Here is a 19,216-nt window from a genome sequence, read left to right on the forward strand (position 1 = left end):
AATACTGCTCCAGTCTTAGTGCTCAGTGGCATTACTGCACCTTATGTATGAATTGTATGGTACAATTCATACATAAGGTGCATAAGATTATAAGATTATAAGGCGCACTGTCGATTCTGGGGAAAATTTACGGATTTTAAGTGTGCCGTTTAGTGCAAAAATTATGGTAAGTGAATTATACTGATTATTTAAATACAGCACACCTACTGTGTGGTCCTAGCTTAGTCAAATTTGCACCTTGACCAGATTCTGGTAGGATATTTGACCAATCGTCACAAATTTCATTTAATTTTGTTATTTTTGTGGAAAATACCCAACTTTTAAGCCCAGGCCATATATTTTGTTAGGATTACAGTCAAGATTTTAGGAGTGCCATGCTAAAAAAAATGACATGAACACCACTTTATTTATAGTGGGAAAAGTAGGAGATATTTAGATACTTAAGTTTGAGTTCAGGTGATCTTCAGCCTTTCAAGATGGCAGAGAAAAAGATTGAATATCAGTATTGGATAGTATTGGATAGTGCATACAGCAGCCACTGTTGAAAGTGTAATAGTGTGTACGTTATTTTTTATCTTTAATGCACATTTAACTTAATACTGAGCAATGCTATTAGTTATTCTATCCATAGCCGAGCATAATCACTTGGTTCTTGGGGAACTTGTTTCCACACCATTCTGAACATGGCTTGCTCGTTATTCCAGCTTTACATGTAGAAAGTAGAGTCTTATGCATTGCACATGAATTTAGCATTAATGTTCTCCTCCAAGTGTGTAAAGCTGCCAAAAGTTGTATTTGCAGCATTTTAAAAACAAATCAGCCTTCATCCTTCTAGCACTTGCAGCATTGTGCAATAGGGAAAGTACTTGCCCATGGCTTTTTTAAGAATTGCAAATCACTTAATTGCTAAATAATTAGGGATAAAAGTGGAATGGGGAATGCAAGAAGTCATTTGTGGTCAGAAACTTACCACTGATTAAGAGCAAGATTGTCACCTAAAACAGAACTGCACTGCATGGGCTTCAATTGCCCACCAACAGGGAGCATGATAACGTAAGATCTTAGGCTGTCACACATGACATTAGAGTTGAAAAAGGACTACTTTAACCAGTGTGTGGGAGATAATGTGCTGTAATCCCTGCCATTTAACCTAGCAGTCTTTGAAGATAAAGAGAGTTTTATCCCATAGCACATAAAGCCTGAGGAAGCAGGGCTATGTGTCAGCCACACCCTTCAATGGGAGTCCCACAAATCCTCCAAAAAACCTGCAGGTGAGAACTGCCCTCCCAGAATCACTTGCCTGGAGTCCACAGCTTTGGCAGGTTCAGGCATTTACCTACTCCTATCTGTCACTCACAACTGTGAATGCTGGGAAGGGTGGAGGTGTGGTTGCCAGCATCGGCATGCTGAACTGTGCTGAACCCTCCCAGCCAGATCCTTGCTACGAGAATCCAGCCCAGAACTTTATATTTCTATATTTGAATGGATGATTTAACAAGCAAATTTAGTGTAACGGCAGCTGATGTCAATCTACACTGCACATGTTGGTTATAATGGGAACTATAACATGCTGAGGATCTCCTTTGTAGTGGGATATACATTCAATAATAATCCATACATAAGGTTCCTACTCAGGCTTCCAGCCAAAACACAATACATACAACTGGTATTAACATTTATAAAGGCTTATTCTTACAGGTTTTTGTTCTTTTTGATGTAATTTCAAACAAGAAATTGTCACCCAGTGCTGTTCCCATAAATTATTTGCTCGCTCACCTTCACAGAGTGAAGAGTTCTCTGCGCCATTTAAATATCAATCCCCCAAAGTCAGAGTGCAACTGGCTCTTAAGGGGCATGGCAAGTGACATGCTGATTAGTTTTAAGCCGAGCAAGGTGTACTTTTCCCGTTGCTGTGAAAGCAAAGACACACTGTAAGTTCTAAATCAAACCCGGTGGTGCACAGCAATAGATATACAGAAAGGCTTTCCCTACAAACAACGGTCTTCAAACCAGTACGACAACCATTAAGCACCACATGCATGCTTTTGCGACATCCAGTTCTACTTAGAGCAGAAAAGATTGCAACAGTCAATGTACATTCTTTGATATCTACACTCATCTCATAGGCACACTCTAGGCCAAAGTTTATTTTTGCAGACTGTAGCTCATCTGCTGCTGCACTATTTATTAGCTCCCCTCTTGCCTACTGATTCATGCAACAGAAACACCAAAGTGCCACCTGAGACCAGACACGGCACAAGAGTGACTCTAGTATGCTAGTGGCATGTCAGTGTATGTGTATGCTGCATTGACAAGAGTGCATTGATAAGGTTTTTAGAGACTTTGGTCTGGTCACTACAATAACATATCCAGCCAAAATCCAGCCTACAGTCGTCTTAAGCCCTGTCCGGATGGGATTAGTTTTTCAGGGGGACGTCTGTGAAAATGATTTCACACTTCTACTTCACATATGATAAAACTCTTGCATCCGGACCATTATTAAAAAAAACAGGAGGATCAGTGAGTTTTTTTGGCTTTCTCGGTCACGTGACGTTGCATTCAGTAGCTCCTCCATTTCCACACATAAATGGTCGTTCTGGACTTGAATAAAATCACATAGGACCTCCCCATAAAAGAGAAAGTTAACCCAGGACCTGGGTAGGAGCTGCTATGAGGATTTGAATAACAGCACCCTGAAACTGCATTACTTGCATGCAGCAAAACAGGGAGCTCTTCATGCTGCAGATATGATGAAGGTGATGTGATCATGTGACTTAACAAGGCTGGATGTAGAGTAAGGTACCGTATTTTTCGCACTATAAGGCGCACTTAAAATCCTTTAAGTCTGCACGTTTACCATGTTAAAACAAGCTACGTGGGATGAACTGGTAGCTAATATCACCCTGGCTTACCGGAACACTCAGACACTAACACAGGGTTAGCCGCTAATGCTAATGGTCCAGAAATTCGTGAATCTAAGCTTACTGTAAATAAATGTAGTGCAAATCTGTGTAGATTAACATCCAGCGCTTGTTTGACTTTAAAAGAAAGTCTTTTTTATTACAGTTTTGTTTACTTAGCTTAGCTTTACTTAATTTAGTTAGCTACCCCCCACCACCAATATTAATGTCAAGATATCCAACAGTGTTCTCGCACAACACATTTCTTGTGCAGATCGTACATCTCTACCATTTCAGAGTTGCTCTTTGGCAGAAAATAGACCATAAATAGTCGTTGGTCTTTAATGGCCCTTTTTTATTGACGGACAGGGAAGCTGAAGATGTTGCAGCAGCAAATTGTACCATTACAAATAACAACGATGCACATGGATTTCAGTATCCTTCTAAACAAGTCAAAACTAGCACACACACACACACACACACACACACACACACAACCAGTCACTGTGTTGAAAAGCTCCAGCTTACACATCCGGCACTTGAAGACAAGGGTCAAAAGATTTTTTAGAGACAAGCAAATTGGCTTTGGCTTTTTTTCCCTTGCCATCTCAAGACAGCTAAATATCATTACAGCCACTACTAAGAGACCCACAGCATCAAACTGGGTTTCAGAATCAGTGGAATAATATAAAGTAATTAAATAGTATTAAGTATTAAGCCTAATCCTGGACTTCATAGAATTTTAAACGAATCTTTATCTATTGAAAATAAAATATAGTCTTCAACTAGGCTTATTCCCTGTTTGGGAAACTGTCCCTACACAGTGTACATTGTACTTTTTCACCTTGAAGGTGCATATTCTAAATACACATACAGTCCCCTACAAAAGTGTTGGAACAGTAAGACCAATCTAATTATTTCTGCTGTAGACTAAAAACATGTTGGTTTGATGTTCAAAGATGAATATGAGACAAAATAACAACTTTTAAGGTTTTATATCCAGGTATTTACACCTGGACCTGATGCACTCTTCAGAAGATAGCACCTTCTGTCTGTTCATCTTCTGGTGAAGCCTCTGTACTTTTGTTCATAAAGTTTTCTGCAAACAGTAGATTTTGTTACCTTCACTCCTGCACTCTGGAGATTGTTGCGGATGTCACTTACAGTTGTTTTATAGTCTTTTTAACAACTCCTACAATGATACTGTCATCAATTGCTATTGTTTTCCTTGGTCTCTCTGTTCGATATCTGTTACTTAGTACACCAGTGACGACTTTCTTCTTCAGAACATTCCAAACAGTTGTACTGGCCATGGCCAATGTTTCAGGCCTACAACAACATTTAAAACAATATTTACCACTTTCTAATATTGCCATTCCTTTTTAGAGCAATTTTAGCCCCAAGTATACTAGGTGATTAAGTGCAACTGTCTATACTGGCATCCTGATCTCACTAACATTTTGTCACTGAATGCAATCAAATCCTCACAGAAGCATTTTACAACGTAGTAGAATCCTTCACAGGGCAGTAACTTTATAAATACCTTTGATTTTGGAAGAAATTATGAATTAACAACTGTCCTACTACTTTTCTCCATATACAGTTCTGGAAAAAGTTAAGAGACCATTTCAGTTTCTGAATCAGTTTCTCTGATTTTGCTTTTGAACTTTACTTTTGATTTTGAACATTGTTGTTGTGTTCTATAAACTACAGACATTTCTACCAAATTCTAAATAAAAATATTGTACAAAGCAGATGCAGAGCTTCCAGACCTCAAATAATGCAAAGAAAACAGGTTTATATTCATAAAGTTTTAAGAGTTTAGAAATCGATATTTGGTGGAATAACCCTTTTTTTTGTTTTAATCACAGTTTTTTTTCATGCATCTTGGAATCATGTTCTCCTCCACCAGTCTTACACACTGCTTTTGGATAACTTTATGCTGCTTTAATCCTGGTGAAAAAAATTCAAACAGTTCAGTTTGGTTTGATGACTTGTGATCATCTGTCTTCCTCTTGATTATATTCCAGAGGTTTTCAATTTGGTAAAAAAAAAAAAACTTATCATTTTTAAGTGGTCTCTTATTATTATTATTTTTTGTATTATGTATTGGCAATGTTTAATCTTTAATGCCTTAAACAAATGTTTTTTTTCCCTTTCATCAACCATATCTATATCTAAGTTTTTAATTTAAGAGGCAACGTTTATGCATGTTATATCAATTCAGTTTAATTTATTATGACATGTTGTGATTAGGCATGAGCTGTTAATAAACATCTAAATAATGCTTTATAAATATGTTATTTAATGATCGTGAATGTGTTATGAGGACCCTATGGAGGTACCCTTCATATAAAGGGTTGCCAGACGCTTTGTGTGCTTTGTGATTTGTTGGTTTGTGCAGCAATGGAATGTGTCCAACATCCTTTTTCACAAAATCAAAACTGCCAAGAACTATCCAGCTCTGCTTTTGGACAATTGAAAGGCAAACCACCAAATCAGCACAATGTGAGCGTGTGGGATTTTCCAAAAGTTCACAGATGCCACTGTGCATATGTCAATCTGAGCATCTGATGCTATGCTTGAATGGAAGCCAGGAGGTTGCCAGTGCTGTGCACTGACTCACCAACCGCTGCTGATTCTCATTCTCTCCCTCTCTTTTTCTATCTCTTACACACACACAAACACACACACACACAGATGTGTGCGTCACTCATATTAGGTACAAAAACAATATGATGCAAAATGCAGCACAAAGAACACATATTCACATGCACTTTTATATTCTACCTAAAGCCTAAATCCATCCATTATATCAACACATTCTACTACACTTTTATAATGCAATTAGCCTCCAAAACTATAATTATGCTTAATTGAAGGCAGTGCTGCTGTATTGCATGGGTAAATGCACTGTATTGAGAGCTACTATTGGTGATTCAGTGATGACAGGGTGGTAAAATGTCTAAATTTAGGCACTTTAGGCTTAGACGGATTACGCAGTAAACAGCTGGCAGTGACGACACACAGCAGCATCTATAGGCTTACACACACACACACACACACACAATCTCTATATATGTGATCATGAGTGGTGGGTAGAAGAGTGCATTGTGCGCATGCATGCATGCGTGTGTGTGTGTGTGTGTGTGTGTGAGTGTGTGTGGTGCAATATCATCCTCCTAGTCTCCACCTGTAAACACACACACACACAGCCAAACCCTGCTGTTCTACCATCGCTCCCTGTGTGGATTTACATAAGCAGAATAAGCAGGAAGATGCTTATGTGGTTAAGGGTGTGTGTGTGTGTGTGTGCCAGACACTGCAGTTAATTATTCATATTTGTCTAATACACAGCACATATGGAAAGATGGAAAGCAGAGGATAAGGGAGAGAAAGAGAGAGAGAGAGAGAAAGAAAGAAAGAAAGAGAAAGAGACCTGTACACACACACTGATGACACACGTTACACATTACTACAAATAGCATAGTAACAGCACAAGGGGCAAATAGAAAGGTAGGAAAGTGGGGGAGCTCCCCAGTGCAGTACTCACGTGAGCTTTCGCAGAAACAGAGAGACAGAGGGATGGAGGGAGGGATGGATGGAGGGGGAAGAAAAAAAGAAAGAGGCTCAGTGCAGCATCAGTGCAGTCTTCTTCCAGAAAGCAATCCTTCCATCCTTACACTTCCACATCCTGTAAAGGGCTCAGTAAGCTGAACGGCAAATAAAACGACCCAGACACAAAGAAGGGAAGAGAGGAAAAGAGAGAGCGGGAGAAGGCAAGAAGGCAAGAGGCAGAGGAGCCAAGAGGCAGGCAAGCAGCAGCAGGGCGTGAGCATGCAAGAGAAAGAGAGAGGGAGCGAAGGGAGAGAGAGAGGGAGAGAGGGAGAGAGCATGTGAGGGTGGAGGGGAGGATGTGCAGAGGGAGGGGGAGTGGAGATGGTGGGAACATATTGGCTCTGAGGAGGAGAGGAGGGGGTGCGGACAACCAATGAGAAGCAGAGAGAGAAGGAGAAAGAGAGAGAGAGAGAGAGAGAGAGATAGAGAGAGAGCGCAGAAGGGAAAGAGAGAGAGAGAGAGATTCCTCTATGATGCAGAAATTCACTGTCACTGTCTCTTGGGTTGTGTGTTTAGACTGCAGGCAACTCTAAACTGTTTTTCAAATCAGATCTGTTGAAATGACTGTCCACACTAGTTTGAAAGTGAACCAAATATAAATTACAGTTTATATCACCTCCAAATGTGGTTCAGATCTGATTAGCACAAAAATCCAATTTCATGTGGTTTCTGGCTGTTCACACTATTAAAAAAAAAAAAAAAATCAGCCTAAATACAATCTAGGATAATTGGCTATGTTCAGACTGCAACCAAATCTAATTAATTTCTCAAATCAGATGCATCTGTAGAAATCCATATTTAATTGCATTCCTGAAACTTGGCTTTGAGACCCAAGCACTTGTCTTCAAGAGGAAACAAGAAAAGGTGGGATACGTGTTATAAAGCTACGTTAAGACTGCAGAAAAACGTATTTATTTCTTTTATATAAAAAACGTATTTATTTCGTAAAACAGATCTGTGGAGTTCCCTGTCCACACGTTATTTTGCAAGTGGTCAGGCACTTCTGTTATTCTGGATTTGGTGAGCCCTAGGTTTGTCGTGTTGTGAATGATGCAAATGACGATTCATCTGTACAAATCCAATTTAAATCACATTTCAAACCACTTCTAAATGTGGTTTGGATCAGATTTGCAAACAATAGGTTTTATGTGGTTTCTGGTTGTCCAGACTATCAAAAATCAAATTGGAGTGGTCCAGTGAACTAAGCCACCGCCACTATGAACTGAGGATCGCCGGATAGAATCCCACTCATGCAGCTTGCCATCAGCAGCCAGAGTCTGAGAGAGCACAATTGGCCTTGCTCTGGCAGCTGGGTCACTGCGCTTTCCTCCGAAACCGTGGTGATGCTACTCGGAAATGCTGCATCAGCAGCAGCTGGAAAAGAGCCGGTGGCTGGCTTTATATGTATCGGATGAGGCATGCGCCAGTCTTGTCCCCCCTGGAGTCTTAATGAGTGAGTTAGGTAATTGACCTTTCAAATTGTGGAGAAAATGGGATAAAAAATTGATATAAAATTATTCCAAAAGAAAAATTATCTGGATACAAAGACATGCCAAAATCAGATTTAGGAAGACAGTCTAAACCTAGCCTGTGATACAGAAATGCACCACAGGAATATGAGCCTGTCTCACTTTCTCTGTGACTTGCTTTTTTCACCATCTTTCTCTCTGGTCTGCAACCAACACAAGTGAAACACAAGCACCTGCTTATATCCAAAATAAAACAAGGAAAATAATAAAATGGGGTGTCATACTGTCTTGAAAGGGCCAGACACTACTGCCCTGTATTGTTTGATGCCGTGTAAGAGATTACGAGTTACAGTGGAGATTAGAAAGAGAGAGAGAGAGAGATGCCTTTGCAAAAGCAGCTCGGCTGATAAATCAATGGCACCCCTTGTATGATGAAGGCTGATGGCATCTACACTGCACTGATCATGTGAGGCACATTGTGAAAGAGGCTTTTGTTTGCAGTGGGCAGAAAAGGGTGTTTTTGTGGGAGGGGGGGTACCTTATTAGGATGCATGGCCGGAATGGATCAGTGGAATATATCCATAGAAGGGGGGGTAGAGACAGAAATAGAAGGATTGAGGGATCAGAACAAGATGAAGGGTTTGATTTTGGTGAGTCAGGCTCAGAGTATGAGGTAATGTAAAAAGAAAAAGCGCTCTTAAACTGCACTTAGAGGGTCCAAGATCCTGGGAGAGGAAAGATCTAAGAGTAAACAGAGTCAGCCTGCAAGTTTACAAGCAGTGGCTTGGCTAAGGGTCATTTTAAACACTCCTGGCTTTCAAGACAGGCTAAAAATATCCAGCTATCTGGTGGAATGGAAAGATTGGAGTGCCTTCGCGCAACACACAGCTTGTAGGCCTCAGGTTCTTGGCCCACACACATACGTACACACAACTCAGGTCTTTAGCGTGCATGAGGGTGTATCCTGGAATTGGGTTGAACTATGGTTCAGGTTGAACTTGTGTCTTGTTTCCTGGGCGGAGCCACAGCAGGAGGCGGGAAACGGCAAGGCTTAGCCAGTGACGAGACATCTTGCGTGTGGATGGTTGGGTAAGGCGGGGCTCCGGCTTAAGGCCTGGATTTGATTGCGTGAGCAAACCCTGTTGCCATGGAGACTGCATCCAGTGCAGCAGAGCCCAGACGGATGCCTATACCCTTACCACTCCCCTCCCTTCCTCTATCTCTATCTCTCTATTTCTCTCTCTCACTCACGGTCTCGTAGTAGCCTGGAGCAGCATCATAGGAGATCAGCAGAGAGCTGTCTGTGTCTTGGAAGATGCTACAATTACTGCAATATAAAGACATCCCTAAAGTGAGAGCAAGAGAGCGAGAGCAAGAGCGAGAGAGAGTAAATAAAAGCAATAGAGAGACCACTTCCTCACTAAAGCACTGTTAGCATATAAAGCAATTCTACACTGAACATTAATCATAATCCTGCAGCATACTCATATGTGTGTGAGGGGTTTTATAGTATTACACGGTTACAATATTTTCTGTACAAGTTTAACTAGCATGCCCCCTTAATATCTGATAAAATATCCTTATAAATGTTTTAGTACTGGCATTGCTTGACCAATGCTTCAACTAGTATTAGCTTCTTGAATCGAATTGTCTATTACAGAGTGTTTTAGCCTCTGTTCCTGCCCACTGCCCATTTCCTAGTCCTATTTCCACATCCAGGTTCGCCTGGCATGGAACACAGTTGCAGGCAAACACAACACATGATGCAGTCCCATCATCCTTTAAAAAAAATAAAAATCCATGACCAAATTGAAGTAATACAAGTAAAAACCCAGTAAATATTGACAATTTCTTTCATAGACAAAGACAGCACTGAGCCCAGAAGAACTACAAAACAGGAAGTTAATACTCAGTAGTCCCTGAGCAACTGGATTAGGAAACCAGCGAGTACCTAAGAGTGATACTAAAAGCTACACAAATAAAAAAAAATTGATAAGTAGAACGTTTTCTGACTGGTATATTTAACATTTTTAGATTTAGATTTTTAGTCGAATTACAGCGGTGTACAGGAGTTTCAGTTTAGTCCCTAAAGCCCTAGATCTTTTCCGGTTCAGAAATGAGTATTATTGGCATGTAGCCTACAGCAAACCCCCCGGTAGCACTGCTGGAGCTGTATTAGCATTAGCTGCTAACTGCGCTAAGAGCTAGCTAGCTCCTTCGTCATCGGTCTGTAGGTTGTGTGTTTACTGTATTAAAACGAGCTGTCGGGTGTCATTAGTGGAAATCTGGACTTCTAAGCTTACTGTAAATAAACTAAAAGTGCTTTACTCACACAAATAAACAGTTTTCAGAGAAATCTTTGTAGATTAACATTCAACGCTCATTTTTTAAAACTTAGCTTAGCTTTACAAGTCTTGCCAATTAGAGGGACAACTTTGCGACACCCCTGCGCCTTATAATCCTGTGCGCCTTATATATGGAAATAAACCACAAAAATAGACATTTATTGATGGCGTGCCTTATAATCCAGTGCGCCTAACAGTGCAAAAAATACGGCAACTGAAAATGACAACTGAGCTAACTTAGCCATAGCATTTTTTAGTTTACCAAAAAGAATGTTCCATGATCTCCTTTGACTTTGTGGTCTCTATAGGTCTTTAATTTATTTTAGTAAAGTCAAAATGTGGCATGGAGAATTGTGGCACAGTAAGGAATCAAAAAGTGCTCAGAGTCATGAAGTGCCTGCGTGCGGCATCTTGTGGTGCCAGTGCTGGTGTGTGACAGATTTTTGTTTTACATTATATTGGGAACGTTCATTGCAACTCTAAAACCTATGTAACTTAAAATTAGTTAGCTAAAAGCCCTCTTTAAAGTTTTGCAACTGTTATACTTACCTTTAAAGGGTTTGATAAGAGTTTACAGAACTGTAAACCTGTCTTTAATCTAATGTTTAATGCTACGGTGGCCGAGAAAGCCCAGCGCAGTGCAAATTGAAAAGCGCTGCAAAAGCACAAAACACATCCATCAAAATTACAACACAGGCGCAGGAAATAGAAAAACGCGCTGCAAAAAGAAAAACGCGCTGCAAAAAGAAAAACGCGCTGCAAATAGAACCCCAACACAACGGAAGTGAGTCACAACACAACGGAATTTTCCCGGGGGACCTTAAAAGATGCTGTACCAGCTGTATACAAAGGACAATAAGTGGCAAACAAGCTTCTGAAAAGTAAGTTATGTTTATTACCTGTGATTACCACGGTTGTGTGCATATTATTAAAAGTTCTGCTTCACAAAACGCCTTGTTTGCCACTTATTGTCCTTTGTACACATAGTGAAGTCCGAGACGTTACTGAAGACGCAGCTTAGCTGGTACAGTATCTTTAAGGTCCCCCGAGAAAATTCCGTTGTGTTGTGACTCACTTCCGTTGTTTGTGGTTCTATTTGCAGCGCGTTTTTCTATTTGCTGCGCCTGTGTTGTAATTTTGATGGATGTGTTTTGTGCTTTTGCAGCGCTCTTCAATTTGCACTGCGTTGGGCTTTCTCGGCCACCGTATAATGCTAATATCTTGACTTGATTCAAATTAGCATATATGTTGTTGATTAAATGGGTTTATTTATCATGCATGGTAGAGTAATGTTGGTGCCCTATTCTGTTTTGCACCCTGTCCTTTAAACACTGCAGTGGAGGTTGGTGCAGGGCCGGCTTTGTTTGCTTTAATGAGTCTATTGTATTCTGAACGGGTCTGAAAGATTAAGGCTCATTTTAAAGCTTAGGCCATGCTAATCATCTCTGGATCAGAGTTCACATTCAACAATACAAGGTCCTCCTTCCAGGCCTGCCTCACTCTGTGTTCACCTTCACTGACGACATCTTAACTATACTTGACTGATTACAGTCAAATTGAAGCTGAAACAATACATCGATCTTTGATGTCTGGTTTCACAACATGATTTCTTCTCAAAAACATTACGTGGAGTGGCTTTCTCAAGTTTTATTTAACAGCAACAGTAACCAGGGAAATTTAAACAAAGTCATGAGTGTTTTGGATGGAGAGCAATGCTCCCCCCTTCTTAAGGAACCTGGAAAAGCAGATTTTTCACAATGGTTGTGATGGGGAAAAAGTTTCCTTACAAAAAAGTATTTAGAGGTTAGATCGGGCCCAAAAAATCTGACCCGACCCAGCCCGAGCCCGTGCACGTTCTGCCCGAGCCCGACCTGACCTGTACCATAAACTGCCGCGCGGCCGCTGTTGTGCCGAATCCGACTCCCTGCTAAATCCGACTCCCACTTTGCGGACAGAATCGGCACAACACCCCCCGCTGTATAACTGCGGGAGTGAAAACAGCGCTTATATATAAATTAGTTTAGTTTCACTTTCAGTTTTCGTTATTTGCTTCGTTTTCGTTAACAATAATAATTGGTAACTTAGCAACATTGTGGTTATCACACCAGAGCTTTATTTAAAAATAAAAATATAATTAAAAAACAGATGCCTACGTCTCGGACCATTTTCTGGAGCCCGACCCGACCCGGCCCGAGGAATGTGGTGGTAAATCTCGGCCCGATTTCGGGTCGGGCCTCGGGTCAGGTCGGGTTCGGGCAGAGAATCTAAGCTCTAAAAGTATTGCAGCAAAGTTCCATGAATATCTGGCCTGACACTTGAAGCGCAGATATATTGCATATTTGAAAGATTTTAAAGGTTTTATTCATTGTGGAGGAGCTATACATATATCATGAAGTGCCATCGTCTGGTGCCAGTGCTGGTGTGTGACAGATTTTAGTTTTACATTATATTCGGAACGTTCAATGCAACTCTAAAACCTATGTAACTTAACATTAGTTAGCTAAAAGCCCTCTTTAAAGTTTTACAACTGTTATACTCATCTTTAAAATGTTTAATACAGTTTACAGAACTGTAAACCTGCCTTTAATCTAATGTTGTAATGTTAATATCCTGACTTAAATGAAATTAGCTACATTAGCTACACAAGCAGATTAAATGTTTAAGACAAGAGGGCTTAAAATTCCATATAGTTCCCAAAGCTGGTTCCATCGCTGCCCTATTAAAAAGATCAAAAAGGCTACTTTTAGGTAGTGTACATTGATAAGAGACTGTTCGAAACGCTTCTGTGACACACTCGACAACTTTGGCATTTGCCAGTTATCAGACTTGAATATCAAGAGAAGGTGGGTCATGCAGCAAGACAATAACCATCACACCAGATACTGAAAGCAAAGGTTCACATACTTTTGCCACTTACAATTACACTGCCTGACCAAAAAAAAAAAAAAAAAAAAAAGTCTCCACCTAGATTTAACTAAGTAAATGATGTGGGGCTGATGCTGCAGTTGGTCCTACTGAGCAACTACAATACAAGGCCCTATTTAAAATAAATAAAATAATTCGCAGCAAATACATTAGAACATGCCTTCACTGAGTCATTTCCACGAGTCAAGGACCTTTTGTAACTGTCCACGGGGCATGCACTCAAACACTGACCTCCACTTCATTCTCCATTACTTCCTGTTTAATTTCCACCTCACCTCCTCTGCTTAAGTATTCATTTAGGGAAGTATGCCAGCTCATGAATTCCACTGAGGAGGGGGATTATGATTGGAGAAAAATGATCCGGAACAGAAGTCTCTGTTAATTAATCCCTTTTAGGCTTCAGTTCAAGTTCTGGATGTCAGTTTTCTAAAGTGAAGTTTGGATTTCATTAGTTTAAAGTGGCAGTCTGTATTATTTGTTTCTAAACTGAAAGCAGAAACATTTCTGAGTGGAGAAGAGACAAAATATTGTTTTTAATGCTACCAGTGCGCTGAACGATCATTCCTGCTAAGCCTTATATATTCATTCGAAAAACTAGGGTGTTGGGTTGCTTTTCGTGGAAGTTCTTTTGTCCACGTCACGCGTCTTTACGTACTTACGTCACACGTACAGCCTCTAAAAGAGGATCCGGCTTAGTTTTACAGAACACGAGCGGCTGGTGGAGCAATGGAGACTTCAGAAGGGGAAACTCAGAGCTCAGTAGCTCATTTTCCCATAGTTAAATAAAAAAGTGTGCTCTCTCTCTTTGACTGAACATAACCTGGAATCGGATTCATCCACTTTGAAAAGAGACTACATGACACCTGCCCAGGCCCTAAATCCCCCAAATCCCCAAACTTACAGACATCAGCTTTAAAATGTATTAGTCCACACTATAACATACTATTGATCAAGAATACAGTTCACTATCGCAATATTATTTTTCCCCAAGCGAATTTCACAACATGATGATCCAACTTGACTTACCCAACCATTGCGTCAGCTGTGCTGGAGGTCATGCCCAGGGTGTCAACTCTTAAGTTTTCTGGAGGGTGAACTGAAAACACACAAGACATGCAAGACATAATGTTTATAATGCACACGTTACCCTGTGGACAACTGTTAGAAACTGCCTCAGGTCCTCATTTTTTTCATCCTTTCACCCCTTGAACCTCTTCAGAATTTGTCACCATACAACCACAAACTTAAATGTATTTATTGAGACTTTAAATGATAGACAAACAAAGTAGCACACATGATTAAGTGGAACAAAAATGATACATTGTTTTCAAAATTTTTATCAAATAAAAATCTGAAAAGTCTGACATGCAAAAAGTATTTACCTCCCTTTATTAATACTTAGTAGAGCCACTATTAGCTGCAAAAAAGTATTTTGGGGTTTGTCTCTACCAGCTTGCGCATCTAGAGACTGAGATTGTAGCCCATTCTTCGATGCAAAACAGCTTAAACTCAGTCAGGTTGAAAGGAGAACGTCTGTGAACAGCAGTTTTAATGTTTTGCCACAGAAGCTCAATGGGATTCAGGTCAGGATTTTGATTGGTCCATTCTAACACATGAATATTATTTAAACTAAATCATTCCACTCTAGCTCTGGCTGTATGTTTAGGGTCATTGTCTTGCTGGAAGTTGAATCTCCTTCCCAGTCTCAAGTCTTTTGTGGACTCTAACTTGTTTTGATCTATGATTGCCTTGTATCCATCTTCCAATCATCTCTGACCAGCTTTTTTGTACCTAATATAGAAAAAGCATCCCCACAGCATGATGTTGCCACCATCATGTTTTACAGGCAAATGGCACTTCTCCTCTAGAGTGACAGTGGGCCTCTTGGCTGCTTCTCTGACCAGTGCTCTCCTTGCTCGATCTGTCAGTTTGGGTGGACAGCCATGAATTGGTAGGTTTTCAGTTGTAGATTACTTTTTCCATTTTTTGATGATTGAGGATGATTATTGGGATGCTTAAAGCTTTGTGATATGTTTTTATAACCTAATCCTGCTTTAAACTCCCCCGCAATTTAATCTCTGACCTGTTTGGTGAGTTCTTCACTCTTTAGGGTTTGGTCCTTATCGAAAAGATCTGATTCAAGTCATGACCACACTATTAGCCATCAGGTGTTTTGAATGGGGTTAAATAACCCCTTAAGCCGCAAAATAATGATTCAGTTACTAATAATAATCTCAAAACTATTACATAGTCATTCAGTTAACCAGATTGTATGGAGTGCCACAGGATTCTATGTTAGGGCCTATTAAACGATTAAGGATTTAATGGGTTAAAACACACAAAGCAGATAAATAAAGTAGACAGTGCGCACGGACAACTGCATCTGGTACAAACCCGATCTGCCCTTGAAAGAAAAAAATAAATAAAATAAATAAATAAAGTGTCCAGCCTTTATTGGATGTGAAATATATGGAATGACAGACTCCAAGGACAAATAATTATTTTCTACAAATGAAACACTCGCACAGGCAGTATCTTTGTGCACTGCTATTCTCTGGTGACATCTACTGGTATAGAATATGCACTCTAAATTATATCTAGAGCCAAAAAGGGCATCTACTGTAAATTGTAAAAAGGTGGAGATGGTTGTAAAACAGATGCTTCTCTGACGTGAACAGCAATTTACTAATTAAAACAAATCACTTTCGTTTCAATTCATATTTCTTGACTGTTTGGAATACATACTAGGGGTTTGACTCATTTTCATTGCATTACAATAACATTGCTCGGGGAGGTTTAAAATATATGTACAAAAAACAGAGGAATTAAGGCTTACAATGGCCTAAATATAACTAGTTAACCAGCAGCTACATTACTGAACTTTAGCAATTCACTGTTATCACATCAGCTCGGCAGGGTATTAGATGCTTGAAGGATTGTCCCAATTCTTAGAGGAGGATTCCACCCCTTACCATTGTAATTCTGTTCCAAGTGGAAGGGTTACCCTCGAAAACACGGGGGTAGGGGTACAAAAAATAAATAAGAATGGGCCTAAACTTCTGCATACACAACTTTGAAAATAGAATGGTCCAATCTTTTCGGCACCCACTCAAATTCCAATAATTCACATCGCTTTACCTCGAGCACTAATATTTAACCTTACTCACAAGAAAACACCTCAAAACGTATACAGGTTTGGATAAATAAAGTCGTCCCCTAAGATAACACTTGATCAATTTCCTTCCTTCTGTCCCTGACTTGTTGCATGTCAGTGTTTCCGAGTCTTCAGACAAGCTCTTGAAAAGGTGCATGTAAGAGCTTCAAGGTGTTTTTTAGTTATTAAGTGGTGAAGATAAGGTAGCTCAGAGTGAAAGCTGTGAAAGGACAGTAACTGGAACAAGGGGCATGCTTTAAATTATTTACACAGTGTGCTCAGCTTCAGTGATTTGCAATCAGGAGTGTGTGAAAAAGGGACCTGAAATTGACATTTTAAACTGAAGATTTTAAATAAAATCACCACCGCCTAAAAAAATAGCCTATGTATAGAGATACATTATGAGGCAATGGATTACATTATAAATACACTAATATCACAATACATTAACAAATCCTTGTCACAATATTTACACACAATTAAATGTAATAAAGGGATAGTGCATTAAAAAAAGCATTAAAAAACAGTAGGACAAATAATGTAATCATCCCTTTATTATAATGCATGCAATTTATCACAATAATGATACAAACACTTATAAAAATAGCAGTTTTTCAGATTTTTTTGGAACAAATAAGAAATGAATGCTGTTAGTTTGGGACCAAATACAAAAGGACCATCCAATAATACTTAAATGATTCCTGTTGAGAAACCACTGGATGTGTTTACAGAAAGAATGGGATAAAATAATTCCCAAAAGAGCTCATTGCTTCTTAGCCTTGTATATTGTAAGATACTATTATGCAATTTATCAATAATAATAGTTATATTGACCTATAAAAAAAAAACTTTATTGCTTGAATTATATTTTTGGTAAGAAAAAAACACCTCTTTTATAGATTTTTTTTTTCTTTGGGAATTCTTTTTTTTTTCACACCAATTTATAACATCCAGTTTTTATAATAAGCTGATTATTTTTAAATCATTACTGCTTTATCAGGCCCTAACCTATATAAATATACTGTTTTTACATTTGGATATATACATATATACATAGTTTTATTTATGAACCACTTGTATGCCTCACTGTATTGGACATAGATATGACATATTAAACATGACAGGTTAAAACCAAAATAAATAAATAAGCAAACACCATAATACATAACATAGGGAATGATGTAATAAGCAAAAGATGCCACAGAAGATGCCACAGAAGATCAAAAATATAAATACTAACAACTGTTGACCTAATACACCTAGGCAACAACTGAGAAATCACTGGTTAAAAATTAATACAAAAACAAATGCAACAAATAAATTAACAGGATCCAGAGAAAAGAGGATTCTGTTTATAGACTTCCTGACTTATGAATAAAACAACATGAATAATGCATCATCAGTATTGGATATAATCTGCTAGCAAATGTTCTTATTGTCTTGCCTGGATAAATAAAGGTTAAATTGAATATTAAAAGATAACTCACCGTTGATAAAGTGAAGCAGGTAAAGCAGAGTGTAAGACCTGGTACTCTGGAGTTCTCCACTTAAAGCCCTCCAACTCACCTTCTCATGTGATCCTGTAGCGCAAGTTCACTCCTCTCTGTTCCAGCTCGAGTGTCTGCCTGCCTGCCACACACACACACACACACACACACACACACACAAGACACCTTGTGACCACACAAGCACCTATTAATGAATGATAATAATTATAATAAAAAAGGCAATGAAGCAGCAGTATTGCATCTAAACTGGCCTCAGTTCTAAAGAGTGGAAGAACAGAAGAATCCCAAAGAACAGAAGAACAGAAGAGGACTGAGGCTGTTCTGTGCAGGAGTTGTTGGACAGGCTGTTGGGGAGTTCTGTATGAAAGAGGAGTCTGTGTGTGCGAGGACACAGGTTTTTTTTTTCCGAGGGGTATTATTTCACTGCGACTCCAGCCAAATGAGAACATGCTGTAAACAACACCATTTCCCAGGCAACAGTGCAAATGCCCCCAGATTCCAACCCAATTCATCTAACAGAGAGAGAGGGAGAGAGAGAAAGCAAGAGAAAAAGAACGAGGGAACAATAGAGGATCAGAGGAGAAACTGGAAATATGAGGTTATAGATCAGGCCTTGTTGAGAGGAGATATCAGCACTGGTCTGTTCTGGACTGAGCTGGAATCGGCTCTCCTTACAGTTCCCTCTTCATCAGACCTAAGAAAAAGAAGAAAATAAAGAGCAAAAACTACCCTGGGGAGCCACACTGACCTGAAATAAGAAAGTATATTTAAGTACAATAAACATGATATTGTAGTATTGGAATAGCAAGTTGGCCAATCATATTGGTCCAATGTAATTTTGGCCAGTGGGCCTACGTTGGCCTTATGTTGCCCCCCCACCCTGTATGTACAGTACAGGCCAAAAGTTTGGCACACTTTCTCTTTTTAATGCGTTTTCTTTATTTTCATGACTATTTACATTGTAGATTCTCACTAAAGGCACCAAAACTATCAATGAACACGTTGACTTATGTACTTAACAAAAAAAAAAGTGAAATAACTGAAAACATGTTTTATATTTCAGTTTCTTCAAAATAGCCCCCCTTTGCTCTGATTACTGTTTTGCACACTCTTGGCATCATTCTCTCAATGAGCTTCAAGAGGTGGCCACCTGAATAGTTTTCCAACAGTCTTGAAGGAAGGAGTTCCCAGAGGTGTTTAGCACTTGTTACTCCTTTGTCTTCTTCACTCTGCCAGGTCATTTTTGTTAAGTACAAAACTCCACGTGTTCAAACACAGAGGTTGAACAAAGAAACTA

General features: G+C 39.4%; 1 protein-coding gene across 4 annotated transcripts in view; it reads right to left on the minus strand.

Moving 5' to 3' along the window:
- The window catches only part of trim3b (tripartite motif containing 3b), a 71,148-nt gene extending 52,931 nt beyond the window's left edge, over window positions 1–18,217 (minus strand). The window contains exons 1-2 of one of the 4 annotated variants that reach the window (XM_049468934.1): window positions 17,978–18,217; window positions 14,284–14,353 (exon numbers count right to left, since the gene is read on the minus strand). The gene's annotated coding sequence lies outside the window, so the exon portion shown is untranslated. Of the gene's footprint in view, window positions 1–6,453; window positions 6,788–14,283; window positions 14,354–17,898 lie in introns of those variants that run through there. The other 3 variants (XM_049468933.1, XM_049468935.1, XM_049468930.1) reach the window with 3 other exon arrangements.
- Between the last annotated feature and the right edge of the window lie 999 nt (window positions 18,218–19,216).

Source organism: Astyanax mexicanus, chromosome 20 (assembly GCF_023375975.1).
Source record: "Astyanax mexicanus isolate ESR-SI-001 chromosome 20, AstMex3_surface, whole genome shotgun sequence".
In the NCBI taxonomy this organism is placed as follows: domain Eukaryota; kingdom Metazoa; phylum Chordata; class Actinopteri; order Characiformes; family Acestrorhamphidae; genus Astyanax; species Astyanax mexicanus.